The sequence below is a fragment of the Microcebus murinus genome, chromosome X (genome assembly GCF_040939455.1).
Source record: "Microcebus murinus isolate Inina chromosome X, M.murinus_Inina_mat1.0, whole genome shotgun sequence".
Taxonomy (NCBI): domain Eukaryota; kingdom Metazoa; phylum Chordata; class Mammalia; order Primates; family Cheirogaleidae; genus Microcebus; species Microcebus murinus.
The window spans coordinates 114355673-114366199 of NC_134136.1; the positions used below are offsets into that span (position 1 = coordinate 114355673).

A 10527-nucleotide genomic window follows, 5' to 3' on the forward strand; every position below is an offset into this window, starting at 1 on the left:
ATATTTAACCATCTGGCTCTCCAGAACTAATCCTACTGTGCCATTATACTACTGCCCTCATTCCTCATTAGTTGAGGGTTATTTGGAGAAAGTTAAGTACTTAGGATATGCCCCCACATATGGTGTCCAGCTGAGCATGCTTTGGACCCAGGGGAACACCCTCAGATGGAGTCACAGGAGGTCCTCATTATATTTGGAAAGTCTTTTCAGGTGCCTTCCAGTGGGCACCCACAGAGCTTACTTCAAGGACTTTGCATGGGCTCTTCCCTCTGCTTGGAATACCTGTTCCTTCTTAATCTTCTTGCTGAGCTCCTGCTAAGCCTTCAATCCTCAGTTACAGTGTCACCACCTCTGGGAAGCCCTCCTGGAGTTCCCACTAGTTGTCCTTTCTCTCATTATAGCACAAAAGCACACTCTCGGCTTGTTACCTGTTACCTGTCTCTCTCTCCCACTAGACTGCAAGCTGCTGAGGCCAGGGACGTTGTCTATTATTTTCTGTAGCAGGGACCTTGTCCTATGACTTCTTGTACCTTCAGTGTTTAGACCAGTTCCTGGCACAAGCGTAGCTACTTAATAAATAGATAACTGGCCGCACAGCCCACCCTGGCATGTAGTAGTGGTTGAGTCCAATTAGCACTCTTCCTCCTCACTTCCCATTTATAGATCTACTCAATCAATCAACTGGTCTCTCCACACCTTTATGGCTTATTCCCATCCGTTTCCAAAGAGGACTTTAGGCAGCAAGCAGGTGCTTCCTTTCCCGTGAAGGTGTGAGCGACCATATTTTCTGAAGCAATGATCAGGACACGTGATCTGACACATGTTCCAACACATGGTCTGACAATGGGACAGAATATTTTAAATCCCCACGGTCTCGGCAAATCTGGGCTGCGTGGCTCTGTGCAGAAAAGAGCCAGGAGCCGCGGCCTCGTAATGCACACCCAGAGCAGGCAGGAGTTCTGTTTTAAAGACCTCTGTGATTTTAAGAGCGGCATGTGAAGATAGCTGAAGAGAGAAGTTGATTTCTGCGGCACTCTAGCTGGAGCGATCGTTGGGAGCAGGGAAAAATTTGTGGTAGAAACAAGCTCTCATTAAGACCATATGCTCTATTTCTAATCGATGGCTCTTAGAAGTAATTCCCCGACATTTCATTCATTTTTACTGCCTCCCCTTCAGGGGCAGGAAGAACAGCGTTGTTAGCCTGCATTTATAGATGAGGGTATTTAGAAACAGAGAGGTTAAATGGCTCAGCCCCAGTCACAGAGTGAATCAGAGACACAGCCAGCCTCGAATCCAGAATTCCGACTTGAGCTTCTGTGCCAAGATCCCTCGGGGCACATTTCCTTTCTAATTTGCATAAATCATCAACATTTTTTTCCAAGCTTGTGCTGAGAAAGCCCCTTTTCAAACAGCGGAAACTCCCTTTGCCTTCTGTCGCCTTAGTTTTATTTTATGAACCAAATTCTTTTACTTCAACACGTAGACTTGCTATTTTCCCTTCCGTTGAGCCCTTTTCAAAAGAGGTCGTGACCTTTGCTTATAGATGCAATGGAAACGGGTGAGCCCAAATGAAATAAAACAGATGATCTAGAGACCATATAAAGTGTAATTTCAACTAATGTTCAAAATACCATGCAGTTGATTATAAATCTTGGATCCTGGCAGGTTATCAGAAAAATAAGAATGGCTTAAATGCTGCTACCAATGCTTGAACCCTGTTGGTTGTAAGACATGCCTCCAATTTTGGGAGCAGATTCATAGAATTAGAAATAAGAAACTGGACATACTAGGGTCACACAAGTGTTGAGAAATTTCAGTGTGGAAATATGTAGGGACTCATACCTGAGACTGATGATATGTAAACCAGAGCTTCTAATCACCAGCATAATCATGTAGTAATTACTCACAATCCTTCCACATAATTAAGAAATTCTTAGCTCATGACCTCATGTGTCTGATGGTCTTTAGGTGGCTCTAGTATTAAGGTTTCTGGGCATGAATTTGGGATCCTTCCTGGGATCTCTAGTCAGCACTTAGCACATTGCTGACATGCAAGAAATAATAATAATCCTCTTGAGAGTAAAAACATGTGCCATGTGTTTGGGAAGACCTTCCCCTCCCTGTCAAGTACATTAGATAATCAAAAGAATTTATGTCCCGTCTGTTTAACCATTACCAAAAAAAAAAGGAATTATATCTATTCAAAATCTTTAGTAAAATACAGTTCAGCATACAGAAAAAGCTTTTGCCCACATGGTATAGTCATTTGCTTTATTACTTATCAAATCAGTCACCTATTGTTTTAATAATGCTATGTAACAAAAGTTTTCAACATTCCAAAACTCAGTGACTTCAAACTTGGATTTTCAGCTCCTGGTGTGTAGGTCAGCTGGGATTCCATTGATCTTAGCGGAGTTTGGCTGCACTCTGTGGCTTGGGTCCAGGTCTGCTCCACGCGTCTCCTCCTTCGCCTTGGGCCAGCAGCTTCCTGGACCATTCTCTTCTTGTGGCAGATCACTGGAGAGCAAAAAACAGGCCAAGTCGTGCATGCACATGTAAAGCCTTTGCTGGTAGCACATCTGCTTATAGTCCATTGGTTAACGCAAGTCACGCAATCAAGCTCAAAGTCAGCCGGGAAGGGACGCACATCGCCCAAGAGGGAGGGGGTGGGGAGTGAATATTTGCTGAACAACACTGAGGTCACCTGTAATTACCATCCCTAGTAGACTGTTTTATAGGCTGAATTGTGTCCCCCTCTAAATGTCATATGTTAAAGTCCTATCATCAAAATGTGACTGTGTCTAGGTGTAGTGGCTCATGCCTGTAATCCTCACACTCTGGGAGGCCAACGTGGGAGGATCTCTTGAGCTCAGGGGTTTGAGATCAGCCTGAACCCTGAGCAAGAGCAAGACCCCATCTCTACAAAAAAATATTAATAGTTGGAGGCCGAGGCGGGCGGATTGCACGAGGTCAGGAGTTCAAAACCAGCCTGAGCAAGAGCGAGACCCAGTCTCTATTAAAAAAAATAGAAAGAAATTAATTGGCCAACTAGAAATATATAGAAAAAATTAGCCGGGCATGGTGGCACATGCCTGTAGTCCCAGCTACTCGGGAGGCTGAGGCGGGAGGATTGCTTGAGCCCAGGAGTTTGAGGTTGCTGTGAGCTGGGCTGACACCACTCTAGCCCCAGCAACAGAGTGAGACTCTGTCTAAAAAAAAAAAGTGACTATATTTATTTATTTATAGTAGAGATGGGGTCTAGCTCTTGCTCAGGCTGGTTTCGAACTCCTGACGTCGAGCAATCCCGCCTCTGCCTCCCAGAGTGCTAGGATTACAGGCGTGAGCCACCGCGCCCGGCCACTTCTAAGATGGAAGAGTGATTCCAGCAGCCAGGGCCTCAGGTATTGGTACAGGGGACCACACGCCTGCCAGAGCCTTTCTCTATACTCTCTCACTGAGGCATTGGCCTTTTTCTTGCAGAATACATGGCTACCAAGAGAATGGCAAATGAGATTTTCCAAAGATGGCAACAAGAAGCGCCCCTATATCCAAGCTGCTCATCTTACAATGTGGCTTTGACACTCCTCCCATTGAGAGGTGGGGTCTATTCTCTGCCTTTGAATCTGGGTGGGCCTGTGACTACAGTGGCATTGACACCATGTGACTTTCAAGGCTAGGTCATAAAGGACGATACAGCTTCTGGTTTGTTTGCTGGAATGTTGCCTTTGGAGTCCTAGCTGCCAAGCCCGAGGCTGCCATGCTGTGAGGGACCCCAGGCCACATGGAGAGGCCACATGAAAGTGTTTTGGCCCAGAGCCTCAGCTGAGGCCACAGCTAATAGCCAGTATCAGCCACCACATGTATGGGAAGAGTTCTCCAGACAATTCCAGCCCCCAGTCATCCAATCACTCCTGGCCCTCGATTCTTCCCTGTGAAGGCCCCAAATATTGGGGAGCAGAGACAAGCCTTTCCCACGTGCCCTGTCAACCTTCCTGGCCCATAGAACCTATGCGCATGATAAAATGGTTGTTTTGTGCCGTTGTGCTTTGACAGAATTTGTTCCATGGCAACAGTGAGTGGAATAGAGTCCATGATGACATCCTTACAGTTAGCCCTCCACCTCTTCTTTAGAAAATTCTGGAAAAGGTCTTCAATCAAAGAGGCTTGGGTCAGTCACGTGCCTACAACTTGAGCTAATGATCGCTCTGTCCAGGAGGAAGTAGAGTCGCTCTAGCTTAGGTGATGTGTTCATTTCTGAGGGCGTAGTCAGGGATGTCATTAGCGCCTGCCATACCAGAGCCCCGTGGCTGGATTTATTCCCCAAGGGAGATAGGTGTGCTATCAGAAGAAGGGGTATGATAACATATTCTGGGTGGACTAAAATTGTCACGACATTCTATCACCTGTATTTGGTAACATTTTTGTTTATTTGAAGATTTAAGATGGTTTCCTTTAAAAGAAGACTGGACCAGGCTCCATTACCTATAATCTCTGTGACTTTGGGCAAGAGGCTCACCACCTAGAGTCCAATAAAGATTTTTTTTTTTACTTCTCTGGCAAGTTGTTAGGAGTTTGTTAGAAACATTTTTTATTTTAGTAAAAAATGACGTTGGATCAGTCATCACTTGGAAGCAGGGACTTGGGACTTCCAAGTCTTACAGAAGTGTCCACGTTGCTGTATGCATTAATTTCAACATGACCAAATTCATATCAGAGCTCTGGGAAGGAAGCGTCACTGTCGGATCTGGCTGCACTGTTGGACTCTGAGGAAAAGCTCACACCAGGTAGACACTGTTCTGCCACCATGGGTAAAAGAAACCCCCAAAAAGCCTGAGGGCAAAATATCCTGTATGCCTTCTTCGTCTCGTACATACCTACCAGGAAAAACAACCAGAAGAAACAGCCAGACTATTTTGTCAATTTCGCCAAATTCTCTAAGAGATGCTCAGAGAGATGGAAGACCATGTCTGCAAAGGAAAAGTCGAAGTTTGAAGGTATGGCAAAAAGTGACAAAACTCGCTATGACAGGGAGATGAGAAATTATCTTCCTCCCAAAGGTGATAAGAAAAGAAAGAAAAAAGATCTCAGTGCTCCTAAAAGGCCACCATCTGCCTTCTTCCTGTTTTGCTCTGAACATCTCCCAAAGATCAAAAGTGAACACCCAGGCCTATCCACTGGGGATATTGCAAAAAAAAAAAAAAAAAAATTGGGTGAAATATGGTCTGAAGAGTCAGCCAAAGATAAACAACTGTATGAACAGAAAGCAGCTAAGCTAAAGGAGAAATAGGAAAAGGGCATTGCCGTATACCGTGCCTAGGCGAAAGGGAAGCAGGAAAGAAGGGCCCTGAAAGGCCAACATGCTCAAAGAAGAAGAATAAACTAGAAGATGAGGAAGAGGAGGAGGAAAATGATGATGAGGAACAGGAGGAAGATGAAGAATAAATGGCCATCTTGTAATGATGCATATGATGTGTTTGCATATGCTCGGGCAATTGTTTTGCTAAGAATGCGAATTCAAGTGCAGCTCAAAATTAGCTTCGGTATAAAAACTACAGATTTTTGTATAGCCGATAAGATTCTTTGTAGAGAAAATACTTTTTAAAAAATGCAGGTTGTAGGTTTTTGAGGGGCTACTGTATCCAGTTAGATTTTAAAGTTTCTGATGTTGAATGTTCTTAAATATTGAATGGTTTTTTTAATTTCTTGACTTGTGCACACAAACTTGTAAGAATTAGAATCAATAGTAAATTTTGGGTTTTTTTAGGATGTTGCCTCTTGTTTTTTTAAAACAATTTTTGTAATAAAATTATGTATATTAAAAAATCTTAGCATGGCTGCCATCTTCCCTTTTCTACCCAAAATACACACGCATATACACTAGTCACATATGATATGTGCACACAATTAGTAAATATATTTTTCATATATTCCAAAAAACCCCAAACATTTCTCTTTTTTTTCCTGAAAGCCAGTAATAATTTTGCAGCTTAGAAAAATTTCTAGAGCCAATATTCTCTACCAGAGATTGGCCAACTTTGCTGTAAAGACTCCAGACAATAAATATTTTAGGGTTTGTAGGCCATACGGTTTTTCTTGCAACCACTCAACTGTGCTGTTGTAGGGCAACCGCAGACACAGATAATAAATAAAAGAATGGGTGTGGCTATGTTCTAATAAAACTTTATTTACAAAAACAGGCAGCTAGCCAGATTTGGCACACAACGTATAGTTTGCTAAAGAATCTACAGCAGCACAGTCCAACAGAAATATAATGGAAGCCACATATGGAGCTGCAGGGAAAGGAGGTGTCTCCTGAGTGTCGATTTCCTGCATTTGGTAGAGCCAGCTCCCCTGGTGCAGGAGAAATCTTCCAGCCAGAGCATCAGACAGATGCAAGCACTTGAGGCAGGAAGTTGTTAGAGTGCAGCGAACTTTCTACAGTAGCTGCAGGTGAACTCAGCTAGGCCAAGGGGATAAGGAGCAGGACGTTGATAGTGCCTGCCTCAAGTAGCAAAACTGAGGATGAAGCCTGAGCCTCAGAAGGCAGAACAGTTAAATGGGAGGTACTAGGGCATTGGAGATTTTACAGTGTCACTGGATCAAGGCTTGCCTGAAGCAAGATTTACCTGTGAACTTTTAGGTCATCTGAACCAATACAGTCCCCCAGTCGGTACCTAAGCCAGTTTCAACAGAGGTTTCTTTCTATGTTTTATAATGGAAAGCAGTTTTTACTCTTCCAGGAATGAAACAAGTTAATTCTCCCAGCAATTCTTTGGATGCTGAATATTTTCACTATAAGAATTGAGATGGGCAGAGGTGTGAAGATTCTCTTGTAGAGTATTTCCCAGCCCCTCTATATTTGATAGCAAACTTCTCTTTCACTTCTGCCCCTTCAAATAACAAAACAAACCCAACTAAGAAAGAAAAACAACACCCTGATTTGCACACAGGAGTCTTGGACACTGGGAGGCTTGGCGTGTTGGTTGAAGCAAAGTGGAAACAGAAGCCATGCCATGAGTACCAAAGAGACAGGGTAGGTATGGTAGGATAGCTCCTCAAACCTCTATTTTCAGCAAGGCTCTAGAGCTAATAACCCATTGCCCGGATGTCAGTGCAGTAGCGGCGGCCCTGTGACTCCTTTCTAGCCAATGGAACACAAGCAGAAGTCTGCTGGCGCTGCCTCTTCTGCTGCTTTCTCCTTTTGCTGGGGCGAGGGCCTGGGGCTGGAGATGTGGCACCACTGCTAAGGCTGGAGGAGGGGAAGACAGAAAGGCCTCGGTTCCTTCTTGGCCTTCCTAGACCACCATTCCACACCTGGACTTACCGCTGTCTGAAATGAATAAGTTCCTTTTCAGTTAAGCCACGACGTTTGTTTGGTTTCTAATAGGCAACTGGACACCATCCTGTGTGACACAGAATTATATTCCCAGCCTGGTGTGGTGGCCCACACCTGTAATCCCAGCACTTTGGGAGGCCAAGGCTTGAGGCCAGGAGTTTGAGACCAGCCTGGGCAACAATAGCGAGATCCCCATCTCTACAAAAAATTTAAAAAATTAACCAGGCATGGTGGTGTGTGCCTGTAGTCTCAGTTACTCAGGAGGCTGAGGCAGGAGGATCCCCTGAGGAGTTGGAGGCTGCAGTGAGCTTGGATTGCACCACTGCACTCCAGCCTGGGTGACAGAGTGAGACCTTGTCTCAAAAAACAACCAAAAAAGAATTATATAATTATATTCTTCTACCTAGATGACAAAATACCAACTTCCGAAGGAGCATGGGCACGAGGGACACCTCAGAGGACTTGAATGGTGGCCTGGGTTATAGATTCAAGTCAGGACAGATGAAAGTGGTTTTAGGATAGCTAAATGTCTGTGGGAGGGCTTATTCAAGCTTATTTTTAAAAAACTCTTTGGGGAATCCAGGGAAGATCATACAGGGTTGATTGATGAATGCTTAAGAATAAAAAGTGCTCAGGAACCAACTTCTTGCCCCTCATTGATACAGACTATTGGCAAGTCTCTGTTGAATTCCGCTGGACGTGGACAAGCCAGCAGAGGCTGAACAATACTGCCCAGCATGAGGATCAGGAACATCTTATATTCCTCAAGGATTCTAGGGGTCACCAAACCCTTGTCCCTCATGAAAAAAGCCTTCTGTTTTAGCTTCTTGTGCTTTCAGGAACCCCTATAATTCTCACCACTTCTCTTCCTGGCAGTTTATGGCATTCAAATAACAACCAACACAACAAATTTCCTTTTCTTCTTGCCTTTCCAGCAAGAAAGCTAAGTGCTAGTATTATTTTCCACTTTTAATCACTGCTCGACAGAGATGGAAAGTTAAGTCACGTAATTGCTTTTGTGTTTTGTCGTTCTTTTCACTATTTTGGAAAAAAGAAATGGTGCAATGGCTAAAATGTGGGTTTACACCAAACCCCAAACATCACGAGTCTTAATGGCAACCATGTGTTATTCCTGCGAATTGGCACCTAATTTGTTTGAGAAAAAAAAAAAAAAAGAGCAGCACTGCTCAACTTGTACACAGAGTGAGCCACAGACTTCCAAAGACATCTGAGGACAGATAGCTGTTTCAGCTACCGTGTTTTCCCCAAAATAAGACAGGGTCTTATATTTATTTTTCCTCAAGAAGACACCCTAGGGCTTATTTTCAGGGGATGTGTTTTTTTTTTTTTAAGTACGGTACAACAATCTATATTTATTCAAATATAGTTAAGTCGTCTTCTTCTGGAACATCATCATAACTCTCCAAACCCCGAACTCCATCCTGAATTCCTTGCGACTCTATTTCCTTTAGAACCATTGGCCCCAATCTCTCATGTGGAGCAATAGAGCTCTCATGGGGCAGATGAGAAGGGCTGCTAGTCTTCTTTACCTATCTGCTACGAAATGCATGGGTTGTGCAGATGCGCTGCGTAGGCACGCCCATCACCAGGTCTTATTTTCGGGGTAGGGCTTCTATTGTGCAAATGCTTAGAAATCCTGCTAGGGCTTATTTTATGGGTAGGTCTTATTTTCGGGGAAACATGGTATCTCAAAGTAAAAAATATATTTTGTAAACACTTAAGGTGTAGATTGCAACAGGAATACTTGAGGCAAGAGTGTCTGCCCAAAATTCTTGAGTCATAAAACATGTGTCTCAAGATTGGAAGGCTAGAGATGCCTGCAGGCGTATCTGGTCCGCCCCGCTGCCTTCTGCCTGGGATTGTCCACAAAGTGACTGGGTTGGCATGTGACCCATAGAGCAGCTGCCAAGAAGAGGAGCTAGGAACAGGTGGGGCTGCAGCAAGGCCGTGCAGAAGAGGCCCACCCCAGCCCCCAGCCATCTGCACCTTCTTCTCCGGTGCAACCAGAGAAGACCTTCTGCAGCCCCTGCAGGCAGCGCCCACCTTGGGAATGGCATGAGGATGGGGGCTCTCCACAGGGATCAGACCTTGACCCAACACTGATCCTTCCCATTCTATTGCCAGAAGCCTCTGGTGGGCTGGGGGTGGTAGAGGAATGAGCTTAGATACCCCCTTGGTTCCAGGGCCTATGACTTTTGACCACTGAATCATGATTTCCAGCTGGAAACACCCGTGCAGATGTAGCCTGGTATGCGCTGATTTAGTGCTTGTTCAGGGACTAGAATCAGAGCTGTGTTTGGAAGCATCCCAGCCCCAAGTTGTAAAGTGGGTAGGAATTTGTGTTGGTCACAAACTCTGGTGTGCAAAGACTAAGGCTCTCTATTTTCCTGCCACTGAGACTGCCTTGGCCCTCAAGCCCCCATTTCCACTGATGGTGGAAAGTGTGTCAATTCTAACCAGCTCAGGGGCTGCCAGTTTAGAGGTAGTCCCTTCCAGGGTAAATGTGATTCTCCCTCATCCCTCCTCCTCCTTCTCTTCTCCCCAGCGGTAATTGAGAGCTGAGCCCAACCTGGCACAAGGAAGGGGCTCACATGCCCCCACTGGTACTCACTGACTTTAGCCCATTCACTTATCTGTCTCCAGCTGCATACCAAACCACTCCAAAGCTTAGCAGCTTAAAACAAGCACGTTTATTTTTTCCCATAAAATCTGTGACTGGAGCAGGGCTTGGCAGGGACAGCTATCTCTGCTCCACTTGGTGTCAGCTAGGGTGGCTCAAAGGCTGGGGGTTGGGATCGTCTGAGGGCTCTCTCTGACGGTTGATGCTGCTGTCATCTGTGACCTCATCTGGGACTGTCCACTGGAACACATGGCCTCTGCCTGTGGCCTGGGCTTCCTTACAGCATGGCAGCTGGGTTCTAAGGGTGAGAGGAGAGAGGCAGAGACAGAGTCAGGCAGAAGCCAATTTGCTTTGCATGATCCAGTGCTCAGAAATCATGTATGTCACTTCTGTCCCATTCTGTTTGTCAAGGTGTCACAAAGCCCTGCCCAATTTCAAGGAGATGAAAAAAATAGACTCTACCTGTCGATGGGGGAGTGGCAAGGTTCTGGAAGAGTATGTGAGCTCATGAATAGAGTCGAGGCCACTTTCAGAATGCAATCTGCTCCGA

General features: G+C 45.0%; 1 pseudogene; it reads left to right on the forward strand.

The window, feature by feature from the left end:
* The first annotated feature begins 4804 nt into the window (after positions 1 to 4804).
* Positions 4805 to 5442, forward strand: LOC105880621 (high mobility group protein B2 pseudogene; annotated as a pseudogene).
* Positions 5443 to 10527: the final 5085 nt, after the last annotated feature.